The following is a 15,138-nucleotide window of genomic DNA, read 5'->3' as shown; positions in this document are numbered from 1 at the left end:
ACTCCATTTGTAAGGCGGGCTTTGGGCAAAGTCACAGGTCTAGTGGGACTGGGAAGTCACATTTCGGGCATTTATGCCATTTGGCTTTTGATTTCTGGGCATCTCTTTGCCATCTTTTTGGGGAATTCTTGCCATTTGGCTTTTTTATTTCTTTGCCGTTTGTTTTATTTGCAATGTGACTTCTAGATGGTGAGGTTTTAGTTTGGTTGGTTTGAGCCTGCAGATTGGTTTGAGCGTGCAGACATATGGCACAAACTTCTTGAGCTAAAATGGGAAGCATTTCCTCTAATGTTCCACACCACAAACCGCCCCCCAATCTGGGAACACCTTTGGAAAAGTTTTAAATATCTGGTTAACCTATAGCTTTGATGCAATGCCAAAAATAAACATAAAAAGACCTAAAAATGGGTCTCACAATTAAATCTTTATTGCCACAGGATGAGAAAATAGACTGAAGTTCCCTTATGTCCAGGACTCTTCTCCTATAAACAACAGTCTGGGGCTGATCAAACTAAGATCCCCACCTCCCCAGAGACACAATCCCTATTGGGACCAGTCTACCTTTGCTATCAGGGCCAACTTGAGTACTATCTAGTTTAAATTTTGGCCATGAAACTATGACCGTAGGAAAAGATTTTTTGACCATGTGGCCACAATATTCTTTCAACTCCAGAGAAAATTGGTTAAAGCTTTTTGTTTTAACCAAATTGTTCTACTAGGAGAACATGCTTTTCTCTCCTTGTACCTTGAGACCACAGCTCTCAGGGACACATATCTAGACCATCTCTAATTCCTGAAACTGAGGGGGGGAAAAAACACACGAAAGAAGTCTTTTAAATTTTTTCTTATTCCAGTCATTGTTTATCAACTATTGTTTTGTATTGTGATGTCTGATTCATGACTAAGTCTGGAAAACAAAACTATGAGATCTCTTGTTGTGTCTGTTTGGATATATGTATGTCTCAGTATGTGTCTTTGTCTTTGGATATTATTGCTAAATTTGTAAATGAGCTCTATTTAATTGGCTCAAAGAAAAGTAGGCACTTAAAGATCAGACAATTCTAAGTGAAAGAGAAATTAAGCTAAATGAATTTCAGGTTCTTGTGAACTGGGAAATAGTCAGCTTCAAATTAACACTTGGTATTAAGGTATGTTTGTTGATGTGTGTGTGTCAGTGCTTACATTGACTCTGGTAAATATTAATAACAGGGCAGGGCTCACAAGTGACAACAGCAGAGAATCCTCCCCTATTGCTTCAGGCTCTGCCTATGGTGGGAAGTTGGTTGGGATTTTAACTTTTGGACTAGCCTTGTTATGGGTAAGCTTTATTCCATCTTGTAGAACCCCCCTCCCCTAAGTATTTTTACAAGACAGATCTGCAACTATGCTCCCATGAAAAGCAATTGGTATTTCTCTCCCCTGGGCAGCTATATCTCTCCCAGAGTATTTTTACAAGACCAAGAGAACTTCAATTGTGCTCCCATGAAAAGCAATTTGTATTTGTCTTCCCTGGGCAGGTATTTCTTTCTTCCTTGTGCCCAGGCCCTCAGGAAAAAAAAAAAGTGGAGAGTGGTCAAGAGCTTTTTGAACTCAAGCAGCAAAAACTGAGATTTCTGGTTCAGTCTTAAGGTAAAAGTTAACTAGTAAATGAACTATTTTAATTGACTTGAAAGTAAGTGCTTACAAATTAAATCTAAATATACAGAAAATTGGCCAAGATAAATTTTAGGACCCATGATCTCAGAAATATTCAGTACTGAATTGATATCTGCTATTGAAAGTGGCTTAAGCTTGTTGGCTTGATTAATATAGACATGTCCTTAGAGTTATCAAAGGTAACTGTAATATTTCTGTTGTACTTAGGTTAATTAGAGGTCAGATAAGACCTTATTCCATCTGTCACAGATTTGTCAACAAGAAAAGTCAATGTTAAAAAAGCACAAAACTTTAAGGAAAGTAAGATATGTGATCACAGTAGCAGGTATAAGGAATAAAAGACACTGACTGTCTTATGTATGATCAGGAGTCTCTATGGTTGGACTGCATTTAGTTGGGTAAATGGACTTTGTCAGAAACGGGCTAGAATAAGACTTATTTTGGTTTCTTACTCAAGTATTCTTGAAATGCTGCTTTTGACAACAGACTGCGTGAGTTTCTTTGCCTTTAAATAATTTGTATTAATATTTGCTTTTGAGTTCTATGGTTACTTTGGTTAAGGAATGGGTATCACAGTGACTGATGATCTTGACTAAGTGTTTTAAAACTTTTGACAAGCTTCCTGAATATCAAATTTTAATTAAAGTTCTTTTGCTTTCCAGCTAACTTTGGGATAATTTAGAGGGTTCTCAAGGTGTCTTAAAGAGAAATATTTAACTATCATTATTTTGTATGTTACATGTAATCATTCATAATTCTGGTTTACGAATGAATTCATAAATCAGATGTTTAACCATGCCTTTTAAGTCTTTTGTCATTTATAGATACGTTTGTACTCTGATGCTGTTACTAAAAGGGCTTCATTATCAAGGAGATTCATAGGAAGGCTATGGAAGTTGTTACAGCAATTTTACATCAAATTTATGGCTCTGTAGAGATTCCAGTCCATACTGACCTAAAACAAGGAGCAGTCCTGCCCCTGGGCCCCTAGATCAGGTATCCAGAGACTTCTACTCCCTGACGGGCAGGTCAATGCTTCTACTCAGCCTTGAAGCAGTTACAGAAGATGTATTGTCACCCCTTTGCTTCCCATAAGAAGATGGGAGTAAAATCTCTGAGGGGGAAATGAAACAGGAGGAAGGGGCAGGGCATGAACTTTGAAGAAAGACATAACCTAAGGACATTATACAGGGTGATCAGAGGCAAATGGGTCCAAGATGGTGGACCAGCCCTTGAGCCTCAGTATAAGCTCTTTGGAACAGATCAGCAAGCTAAGTGACATATCTACCTGTGGGTGGTGGTCCAGTCCAATGTAAGGAAGCTTTTAAAGAGAGAAAATGTAAATGAGATAGCTATTAAATAAATTGTTAAGTATGACTATGTAATAGTAATGTCTGTCTGCTAGTTGAAGTGATGGAATTCCAGCTGAGCTATTTCAAATCCTAAAAGATGATGCTGTGAAAGTGCTGCACTCAATATGTCAGCAAATTTGGAAAACTCAGCAGTGGTTACAAGACTGGAAAAATGCCAGTTTTATTTTCAATTCCAAAGAAGGCAATGCCAAAGAATGGTCAAACTATCACAGTTGCACTCATTTAACATGCTAGTAAGGTAATTCTCTAGTCAAGGCTATGGTTTTTCCAGTGGTCATGTATGGATGTGAGAGTTTGACTGTGAAGAAAGCTGAGTGCCGAAAAATTGATGCCTTTGAACTGTGGTGTTGGAGAAGACTCTTGAGAGTCCCTTGGACTGCAAGGAGATCCAACCAGTCTATCCTAAAGGAGATCAGTCCTGAGTGTTCATTGGAAGGACTGATGCTGAAGCTGAAACTCCAATACTTTGGCCACCTCATGCGAAGAGTTGACTCATTGGAAAAGACCCTGATGCTGGGAGGGATTGGGGGCAGGAGGAGAAGGGGACGACGGAGGATGAGATGGCTGGATGACATCACCGACTCAATGGATACGAGTTTGAGTAAACTCTGGGAGTTGGTGATGGACAGGGAGGCCTGGCATGCTGTAATTCATGGAGTCGCAAAGAGTCGGACACGACTGAGCGACCGAACTGAACTGAACTGAAGGTAATTCTCAAAATCCTTCAAGCCGAGCTTCAAAAGTACATGAACCAAGAACTTCCAGATGTACAAACTGGATTTTAAAAAGGTAGAGGAGCCAGAGATTAAATTTCCAACATCTGCTGGATCATAGAAAAAGCAAGGGACTTCTAGAAAAGCATCTACCTCTGCTTCATTGACTATGCCAAAGCCTTTGACTGTGTGAATCATAACAAAGTGTGGGAAATTCTCAAAGAGATGGGAATACCAGACCATCTTACCTGCCTCCTAGAAGCCTGTATGCAGGTCAAGAAGCAACAGCTAAATCCCGACATGAAACAATGAACCAGTTCCAAATTGGGAAAAAAGTATGTCAAGGCTGTATATTGTCTCCCTGCTTATTAAACGTCTATGCCAGAGTACATCATGAGAAATTCTGGGCTAACTGACTCACAAACTGGAATCAAGACTGCTGGGAGAAATATCAACAACCTCAGATATGCAGATGACACCACCCTTATGGCAGAAAGTGAAAAGGAACTAAAGACCCTCTTGATGAAAATGAAAGAGGAGAGTGAAAAAGTTGGCTTAAAACTCAACATTCAAAAAACGAAGATCATGGCATCCAGTTCCCATCACTTCATGGCAAATAGATGGGGAAACAATGGAAACAGTGACAGACTTTATTTTCTTGGGCTCCAAAATCACTGCAAATGCTGACTGCAGCCATGAAATTAAAAGACGCTTACTCCTTGGAAGAAAAGCTGTGGCAAACCTAAACAACATATTAAAAAGCAGAGACAAAACTTGGCCAACAAAGGTCCATCTTGTCAAAGCTATGGTTCTCACATCCATACAGTAGTCATGTATGGATTATGAGAGTTGGACCATAAAGAAGACTGAGCACTGAAGAATTGATGTTTTTGAACTGTGATGCTGGAGAAGACTCTTGAGAGTCCTTGGAGACCAATGAGATCAAACCAGTCAATCCTAAAGGAAATCAGTCCTGAATATTCATTGGTAGGACTGATGCTGAAGTTGAAGCTCCAATACTTTGGCCACCTGAGGCAAAGTACTGACTTATTGGAAAAGACCCTGATGATAGAAAAGATTGAGGGCAGGAGAAAAGGGGATGGCAGAGGGTGAGACAGTTGGATGGCATCACTGAGTTTATGGACATGAGTTTGAGGAAGCTCTGGGAGTTGGTGATGGACAGGGAAACCTGGCGTGCTGCAGTCCATGGGGTCCCAAAGAGTCGGATATGACTGAGAGACTGAACTGACTTATGAACTTCAGATATGTGAAAAAGCAACAGGAGGGAATATTTTCCTGAGGCATGAGCTAGTGAGATAAGTGGTCCACAGAATTTTGACAATGTTCCTGAGGCCTAGTCCAGTAACAGTAGCACATTGAGTGGTCTATCTGAAATCTTTGCCAGACCTAGGAGTAAGCCTTCCTAGCATCTTAGGATGAAATGGTCATGAAATGCCCCCAAGCCATAGTCAAATTTATTACCCTGAAGGGGCCCTGACAACTAAAAGTTGGCACTTGCCATCTGCCTGGCACTTAATCTGCCAGGATTAAGTCAATGGCCACAGCAGCCACTGACCTTCAACACCCCTGAAGAAATTCAGAGTGGAGATCAAGAATGAGGCACTCTGAGCTCTGAGGAAAACTGGCTAGATAGGCATATAGATAGATATCTTCAGAAGATTTTATGAACCCAAATTCATGCATTTTCCTGTATCTAGAAAAGCAGTAAAACCATTAACAGTGACACTGACTTGAACATAGAGGAGGATAATGCATTGGACAGTTGAAATGGAGTAACTATGGTAGAACTAGGTGATCACTGTGGATGTGATTTCAGACGCATTTATTTCTGTATTGTTACCAGCTTGGATGTTCTGAGTTATGTCAGATCCACAAGGATTAATTCCCCTACTCCCTTCCATGAGGGTTTAGCTAAAGTTTTGAGAGCACTGAATCTGAATCAAGGTTAAATAGAGGCCTTTCCAACCAAAATGCAAAAAGCACTGGAAGTGACAACCCCTCTTAAGGACGTTATTAAGAAACTCTTGTCAAGCTATGCTGGAAAACTCATCTAAAATCCAACAAGGTTTTTCAAATTACTCTCTGTATACTGGTGACCACAGAAACAGGCTAGGATTGAGCCCTTATGAAATTATATACAAAAGGTCACTCTTAGCTCCTTTCAACTGACTGGACTGTTAACTGTTAACAACAAACTGATCGCTAACTTCTATGAGGAGTTTGTGTTCTAAGGTCTCCTCCTTGCCTGGAAGCTTCCTTACATCCCTTCAAAGCAGGAGACTGGGAGCTGATGAAAGTGTGAAAAAGGACAAGGTCCTGAGCAGCAGCTTAAAGAAAAATGGAAGGGATTCTATGTTCCTCAAGACTGAGGAATATCCAAGAAGGGGGGGATTGATGCTGAGTAGGACAGTGTGGGGCTCCGGGGCACAGAGTCCTTTTAGTCCCCCATTCCAGCCTCCATGACCTTCTCTGAGTTCCAAAGGGCAGAACAGTTGTTAATCAAAGCAGCAGCAATGAAAGCCTGAGGCAGAGACTCACCAAGATTAGGAGGTGGGCCACCAAGGGCCGTGCACACTTGTCAGCAGCCCCACACTTTGGAAACTGCAGAAGAAAGAAGAATACAAGATTGTTACTGCCTTGATCCTTATGACACACTCCTGCCTGACTATATAATGTTTCCCTACTCACCAGCGAGTGGGGGCACAGTTTTTGAGGCACTAGCCTACTGTGTTCCCCCTTTGCTGGAAAAATAATAAAGCCACTCTTTCTTTCTCCTCCATAATTGTCTCCCTATTTCTGTTCGGCATTGGTGTACAGAGAGCCAAGATTTTGGCAACATAAAGTTTCATAGCTCTCTTCAAGATTTCTCAGGGACCCTCTGAAGATTCCACAGTTAATCAAAGCTCAATAGGACTTCATTAACTTAATTTGGGGAAGTTTATTAAAGATATCAAAATGGTTTTAAAGCATTCAATCAAATAAGATCATGTGAAGTGAAGTGAAGTGAAGTCGCTCAGTCGTGTCCGACTCTTTTGCGACCCCATGGACTGTAGCCTACCAGGTTCTTCTGTCCATGGGATTTTCCAGGTAAGAATACTGGAGTGGATTGCCATTTCCTTCTCCAGGGGATCTTCCCGACCCAGGGATCGAACCCAGGTCTCCCACATTGTAGGCAGATGCTTTACCATCTGAGCCACCAGGGAAGTCCCAATTTTTTTAGTGTATTTGGCTGCATCAGGACTTAGTTGCAGCATGTGAGACCTTAGTTCCCTGACCAGGGATTGAACTCATGTCCCCTGCATTGCAAGGAGAATTCTTAACCACTGGACCACCAAGGAGGTCCCCAGTAGGATCATAGTTCACTGTGAAACAATACTTATTTAGTTAACCAAAGTGACAATATAAGATTTCAAAGGCGAATATCGAAAGTTACAACAGATTATTTAAAAGGTAAAAAAACTTGTAATCTGTTATCAAAAGTAGATCAATATTTCTAGAAAACTTTGTCCTCTTAACAGAGAGAAAATCATATTCTAGTTTTGCATATATTTACATTTGATACTAAAATTTATTCACTCAATTAAACTAATTCTAAGTGTAGCCAGTCCTAAGCACACACAAAATTCTGTTCTCAGGGCTCCTTTTCCACAAACCTTCTAAAACATCCTTTTTTTAATATTCAGATTTTTATCCTATGTTCTCTCTTTCTATCTCAATCTCAACTTCTTTAGGACAAAATTACTTTCTTTCCCCTTAACAAAGTGCGTTTCTATTCCTTATACCTTTGTCAACTACAAGTTGACACTTGCCAAGAGCATTTGCCAGTGACTAAAAACAGCAAGGGCACTGCCATCTGCCCGTGCTTCTGCAGCTGCTGACCTCTGACACTCCCTGAAGGCAATTCAAGGTGGAGACTGAGTGTACTCCAGGGAAACCGGTGTAGCAAGTCTTCAGATAGATATTTTCAGCAACTGATTTCATGATCCCAATTCTTTCATCTCCTCATATACCTAGAAAGGCATTAAATCCTTTCTTGGTGACATCAGCTGCAGAAAACCTTTGTGAAATGAGTACTTGATTGCTCTGAATCCCCCTCACCAGAGTCTCATGTGTTGGCCTCCCCCATCCCCTCTTTGGAGCCGTCTTTCAGGGTTACCTGAGGTGTCTCCTGGGCTGAAGTCCTCATGAGCCCACGCTCGGTCGCTTCAGTTGCGCCCTACTCTTTGCGACCCCATGGACTGTAGCCCGCCAGGCTCCTCTGTCCATGGGATTCTCCAGGCAAGAGTACTGGGCTGGGTTGCCATGGCCTCCTCCAGGGGACCTTCCCAACCCAGGGATGGAAGCTGCATCCCCTGAATTACAGGCGGATTCTTTACCACTGAGCCAGCAAGGAAGCCAACAGTCCCCATTTTGCCCCTAATAACTCACAGCTGTCACGTTGTGCATCTTTTTAGTCAAAACCTTAAAAAAATTTCCTTGTATATGAAATGTTTTCCTCATGAATTTTAGTAGTTTTAATTACATTATCTAGAATTCTTAACCCTTAGAAACCTTAATTTTCAGTGAAAGCAAAGACAATTGTGAACTGTTTGCTATACCAATATTTTTTATTAGCAAGCTTAGGATTATATTTCATAATTTCTAGGAACATACATTTCCTCAGCACTTATTTTTTTCAATGTGGTTTAAAACATGTTTACTATAAGACCCAAACATCTTCAGATTTTCTATAATAAGACAAAAATAGATAGATAAACTTTGACTGTTTAGCAATTAATGTTCAGTATTTTATCTTATTTGCAAATGATCTAGCCATTCAATGAATTCCCATCATTTAACTTACCTTACTCAGCAAAACTCTAAAGTTTTGTTATCAAAAAGTCCTATTCCATCCAAGTCTATCTAAATCACTTGTCCCCAGTAATTATGTTTAGATCACTCATGAAAATTTCATGAGATATTAGACAAAGTCAGTCACCACCCCAAGCTATTTATCTTTAGACAAATTTTGTAACAGAGATAATATGAGCTTATTTAATTTTAGGTAAAGTAAAAGTTTTATATTTAATGTTTATAAATTTAAAGACCTGCTTCTTTTAACTAATCCAAGTGTTTATTAAAGATTAATCCTAGATCATGTGAGCTTGAAAATTTTGGGGATTAGTTTATATTTTTGAGAATTTTATTTTATCTTGGTTGTTTTAGTCAGTTAGGGTTTTTTAAAAAATTAATTTTGGCATTGCCATTCAGAGACATAAAATTACTGTATCTATAACAGATGCACACATACAGACAGAAACAGTCTTAGCTCTTACTTAAAAACGTTTCCCATGAATCAGGTGCAATACAAAAAATACTAGTTTGTGAGTAATAATTGGAATAAATTAAGTTTACTCACTCAGATTGCTAAAGTCTTATTATTTGTAGAGAATACCTTTAAGATTTATATTTCTCCTTGACAAACAGTCTTAAGGAAGTTTTGATTTAGAATTTGGACAAGAGAACCTTTTTAGCATTTGTATTTTAAAAGCCCCCTTTCCCCTTTATTAGTGTTTTCTTTTTTCTCTTGGGAGAGATGTTCAGGTTCTATTGATCAAACTAACCAGGCTCAGTCTCAGGCAGTGTGGGCTGTGTTTACATTTCTGATTTTGTAGAACTCTGCAAGGTAAAGACAATTGCTTGTCTTCAACATTAGCTTCTGGCTTCCACCTCACACTGTGGGCTCAAGCAACACTGACAGTTTCCTTTAGCATGTTCAGTTAACATGGCCCAAGAGGAAGATTACATGCCTTGCTTTACAATATCAGGCCGGGGAAAGTCCCCCAGTGAGACAGTATCCATCCCCACCATACAACCAGGCAAAAGAGATGTAAGCACTTTAAGTAATGCCCATTCAAATTCACCAATTTTCCTACAGTCACCATCAATTCCATCAACTCTTATATGTTTAACCATAGCTTCTACTAGGGCCCTATCAGCAAATCTCAGTCTTGCAGTTCTGAGTAGAAGTGCTCCCAGCTAGACATAATATCCATTTCCATAAGACAATCAGGCAACACTGACTTACCTTTTGACATAACATCTGCTCATGCATTTCTGCCTTTATAATTCTATCAACCTTGCACTTTTACTTTTTCTTAATTATAGCTGAAGTCAGAGTTCCACCAATGGATTTTGGTACTACAGCTTACAAGGTTCCCACATCAAGGAGTCATTAAAACCTCTCCACCATCTAAGTCACCAGGGAAGCACCTATGTAAAAAGCCTTGGGCCCCAGTGAAGAGGTCAAGTCAAGGGACCCAGGCCCTTTTTGTCAATCTTTCAGTTCAGTTCAGTTGAGTCACTCAGTCGTGTGCCACTCTTTGCGACCCCATGGACTGCAGCACGCTAGGCCTCCCTGTCCAACACCAACTCCCGGAGCTTGCTCAAACTCATGTCTATCAACTCGGTGATGCCATCCAACCATCTCATCCTCTGTCAACCCGTTCTCCTCTTGCCTTCAATCTTTCCCAGCATCAGGGTCTTTTCCAGTGAGTCAGTTCTTTGCACCAGGTGGCCAAAGTATTGGAGTTTCAGCTTCAGCATCAGTCCTTCCAATGAATACTCAGTACTGACCTCCTTTAGGATGGACTGGTTTGATCCCTTTGCACTCCAAGGGGCTCTCAAGAGTCTTCTCCAACACCACAGTTCAAAAGCATCAACTCTTCGGCACTCAGCCTTCTTTATAGTCCAGCTCTCACATCCATACATGACTACTGGAAAAACCATAGCTTTGACTAGACAGATCTTTGTTGGCAAAGTAATGTCTCTGCTGTTGAATATGCTGTCTAAATTGGTCATAAATTTTCTTCCAAGGATCAAGTGTCTTTTAATTTCATGGCTACAGTCACCATCTACAGTTATTTTGGAGTCCAAGAAAATAAAGTCAGCCACTATTTCCACTGTTTCCCCATCTATTTGCCATGAAGTGATGGGACTGGATGCCATGATCTTCATTTTTTGAATGGTGAGTTTTAAGCCAGCCTTTTCACTCTCCCCTTTCACTTTCATCAAGAGGCTCTTCAGTTCTTTGCTTTCTGCCATAAGGGTGGTGTCTTCTGCATATCTGAGATTATTGATATTTCTCCTGGCAATCTTAATTCCAGCTTGTGCTTTATCCAGACTGGCATTTTGCATGAAGTACTCTGCATAATTTAAACAAGCAGGATGACAATATACAACCTTAACATACTCCTTTCCCAATTTGGAACCAGTCTGTTGTTCCATGTCTGGTTCTAACTGTTGCTTCTTGACCTGCAAACAGATTTTTCAGGAAGCAGATAAGGTGGTCTGGTATTCCCATCTCTTTCAGAATTTTCCACCGTTTGTTGTGATCCACATAGTCAAAAGCTTTGGTGTATTCAATAAAGTAGATTTTTTTCAGGAACTCTCTTGCTTTTTCTATGATCCAACAGATGCTGGCAATTTGATCTCTGGTTCCTCTGCCTTTTCTAAATCCATCTTGAACATCTGGAAGTTCTAGATTCATGTACTGTTGAAGCCTTGCTTGGAGAATTTTGAGCATTACCTTGATAGCATGTGAGATGAGTGCAATTGTGTGGTAGTTTGAACATTCTCTGGCATGCCTTTCTTTGGGATTAGAAGGAAAACTGACCTTTTCCAGTCCTATTGCCACTGCTGAGTTTTCCAAGTTTGCTGGCATATTGAGTGCAGCAGTTTAACAGCACCCTTTTAGGACTTGAAATAACTCAGCTGGAATTCCATCACCCTCACTAGTTTTGTTCATAGCAATGTTTCCTAAGACTTTGGACTCCAGGATGTCTGGTTCTAGGTGAATGATCACACTATCGTGGTTATCTGGGTCGTGAAGATCTTTTTAGAATAGTTGTTCTGTGTATTCTTGCCACATCTTCTTAATATCTTCTGCTTCTATTAGGTCCATACCATTTCTGTCTTTTATTGAACCCATCTTTGCATGAAATGTTCCCTTGGTATCTCTAATTTTCTTGAAGAGATCTTTAGTCTTTCCCATTCTATCATTTTCCTCTATTTCTTTGCATTGATCACTGAGGAAGGCTTCCTTATCTCTCCTTGCTATTGTTTGGAACTCTGCATTCAGATGGGTATATCTTTCCTTTTCTCCTTTACCTTCAGCTTCTCTTCTTTTTTAAGCTATCTGTAAGGCCTCCTCAGACAACCATTTTGTCTTTTGGCATTTCTTTTTCTTGGGGATGGTCTTGATCACTGCATCCTATATAATGTCATGAACCTCTGTCCATAATTCAGTCTTTAACTTGGTTAATTGGCCTAGGTGTTGCCTCCAAGCAATTGCAATTGTAATTTCATTGTAATTTTTGACTTTCAGCTTATAAAATTTCTCCAAATTGGGGTAGAAAAAGTGAACTTGTTTGGGGACCTTTAATGTTTCAGGGGCAGATAAGGAATCATTTTTGACCTTACCTAACCTTGGGGAGTGCTATATTAAAACCTTTATTTTAAACCCATCAACGTCCATTATATTCATCCCATTTCTTAATAACCATTTAAAGACTGCCGCCCTGCTGGGAAGTGCCCCATGACTCTTTCCTTTCTGATTCTTCTTTTTGTGCCACCTCTTTCAGTATTTGCTTTATTTACCCTATTTCTTAATAACGTTTTAAAACTTTCCACTTTGTTGGGAAAAGTCCCTTGATTTCCCATCAGCTTAGTCCCATTATCTTCTTAATTAACTTAATGTCATTAGTACCTGTAAGGCCCATGAGCCGAAGCTAAGGCCAAAAATTCAATTAGACTTTTAAGGAATTTCTCAAGATTAGCCACTATATTTTTTGTATCCACCTTTTTAATTTGATCTTTCCATAGGTACCAATAAGATAGTTGTTTATGATGAGAACTGCCTAAAAATTTACCAATTTTGAAGTTTTTCCAATTCAAAGAATCTATCATCTGGTTATCAAAGAGCAGGATCTTAATATCAGTTTAAACCAATAAGGCTTTTTATGGCTTATCTGAGGAAGGAGATTGGTGGGCTCCAGTTTAGGCATATATAGTTTACACTGTATACACATATACAGTATACATATACAGTTTACACTATATATACATATACAGTTTATACTGTATATACATCTACAGTGTACACATATGCAGTTTGCACATATATAGTGTATACACACACAATTTACACATACACAGTTTACACATATACAGTGTACACATACATGGTATAGTTACACATATAGTTAAGCCTCCAGTTTACACTTCAAGATAGAGATAACAATAGAACAGGGTAGACAGTGGACAGACTTTATCTCCTGTGGACACTTTAAGACAATACTCATGGCAGGGACAAAAAGGGGCTAAAGTCTGAGTAAAGGATCAAGAGGTCACACATATGCTCTCCCTGGAGCAAGGGAGACATCGCACATACACAGAAGGTTTCCTCTGGGATCAAAAGGCAGTGGCTGCTAGACCACAAGTCTTGACATCAGTTCCCAGCAGATGCCCTCGCGCTGAATCTATCTCAGCTGAGGGGTGCAAGAGCATCTAGGGAAGGTCCTGAGACAAATTATCCACGGGGCCAAAGCGAGATGATTGGCCAGAGGGAAGATAAAGACCTGGGAGACTGCCCCCTTACAAATGATTTAAACTTCCCAAGGGTGCAACTCTCGCTGAGTTTGCCTGTGTGTCTTTCTGTGTTTACTCTGCTTTTCTAATAAATACTTTACTTTCCTCTACACTTTCTGCCTCCTTATCAGATTTTTCTTTTCAAGATACCCAAGGACTGGGGGTTTAGACTCTAGCTGCTGGCTCCCCACAGTCTAGTGGTTAGGATTTCTGGTTTTCACCCAGGTGACCAGGGTTTGATTCCCAGCCAGGGAACTAACATTTTGCTTCTAGCTGCTGCTCACCGTAAGCTATCACTCACTACTGCATGAGTCCAAAATCACAACCACAAACCAAAGAAGCATCTCATAAGATCCAGAAAGCTTATTTCCCAAAATACTTTAAGAAAGCAAAGACCTTCACTGCATAGGCAGTGAGGATACCACAGTGCCAGCGTTAAGCAACAAGGCTGAGATGACAAAGGCCCCTTGCGGACTGGAATCCATGGGACAAATCCCCTGACAGCTGGCATGGTTGAAAAAGAATGCTCAGGTGCCAATCACACATCCAGATTACTACCGGTACCCTTGGCCAGTTGCCTGTTCTCAGTTCCGTGGGCTTCCCCGGTGACTCAGTGGTAAATAATCTGCCTACAATGTGGAAGTTACAGGAGACATGGGTTGGAAAGATCCCCTGGGGGAGGGCACAGCAACCCACTCTAGTATTCTTGCCTGGAGAATCCCATGGACAGAGGAGCCTGACAGGCTACAGTCCACAGGGTCAAATCCGCGGGGCCACAAAGGGTCGGACAGGACTGAGCACGCACACACACCTATAGACTGATTGTCTAGTAATACCATCTCTTTGTGTTCTTTGCAGTCTCAAGGAGAATCCACAATGATAGCTAAAACATAAAATGTAAACACTTTGGGGAAAAGTGAGACAAGCCTTTTAGAAAATTATACATAATAAATAACAATAGCAGCAATATAGCACACCCTCTATGTAGAAAGGACCATGTTAGGTAGCCTGAATATACCTTATATGAATCTTAGTGCAGTTATATCAGATGTAACACATCATATCCTTGGGGGGGGGCTGCTGTGAAGCACAGCCCAGTTCGTCAAGGCACCTAGAACCTATAGATTCTCCCATCACTCTCAGTTTAGGAAAAACCCCTCTCTTCTCAAAGCATAGCCACTTTAGTGATTTAGGCTCTAGGAAAGATGTCAGAATGTGAATAATTACTCAGGATTATGAATGTTGAGGCAAGAAACTGTTGACTAGTGACTTAAGTGGTACTTGAAGGAAAGGAAAGAAATAAAGGAAAAAACAATTTAGTGATTTAAAATTCTGTTGCCTCAACTCTTGAAAAGAGCTGTGCATATTCTCTATGATTTGCTCTCATCTTGCTAGCCATTAGTCTGTTTTCTCTGTGAGTTGATCTAACCCACAAATGCATTTGGTCAATCATTTGTGATAATGTCACTGCTTTTCACTGACACCAAGTTCAACAGGCTTACCTTTATAATCTAAAGAGTTCTGTGTTCTAAAGAGTGTCTCTGAAATCCAGATCTCTTGGCTTTTGGCTATCTTCCAGGAGATGGTACTTTTTGTCAACCATCTGGTGAAATGCCAAGTCGTACCAGGCAGAACTGGTGTCATGGGTCATTCGCTGACCCAGCTATGGAGAATATACACTCCCAGAGTACATATATTCTCAGTGGGGTGATATCAATCCCGAGTGGGTAGAAATTGGTCACTGGGGA

Source organism: Odocoileus virginianus, chromosome 10 (assembly GCF_023699985.2).
Source record: "Odocoileus virginianus isolate 20LAN1187 ecotype Illinois chromosome 10, Ovbor_1.2, whole genome shotgun sequence".
Classification (NCBI taxonomy): domain Eukaryota; kingdom Metazoa; phylum Chordata; class Mammalia; order Artiodactyla; family Cervidae; genus Odocoileus; species Odocoileus virginianus.
The sequence above is the reverse complement of the archived record's forward strand: the minus strand, read 5'-3'. Positions refer to the sequence as shown.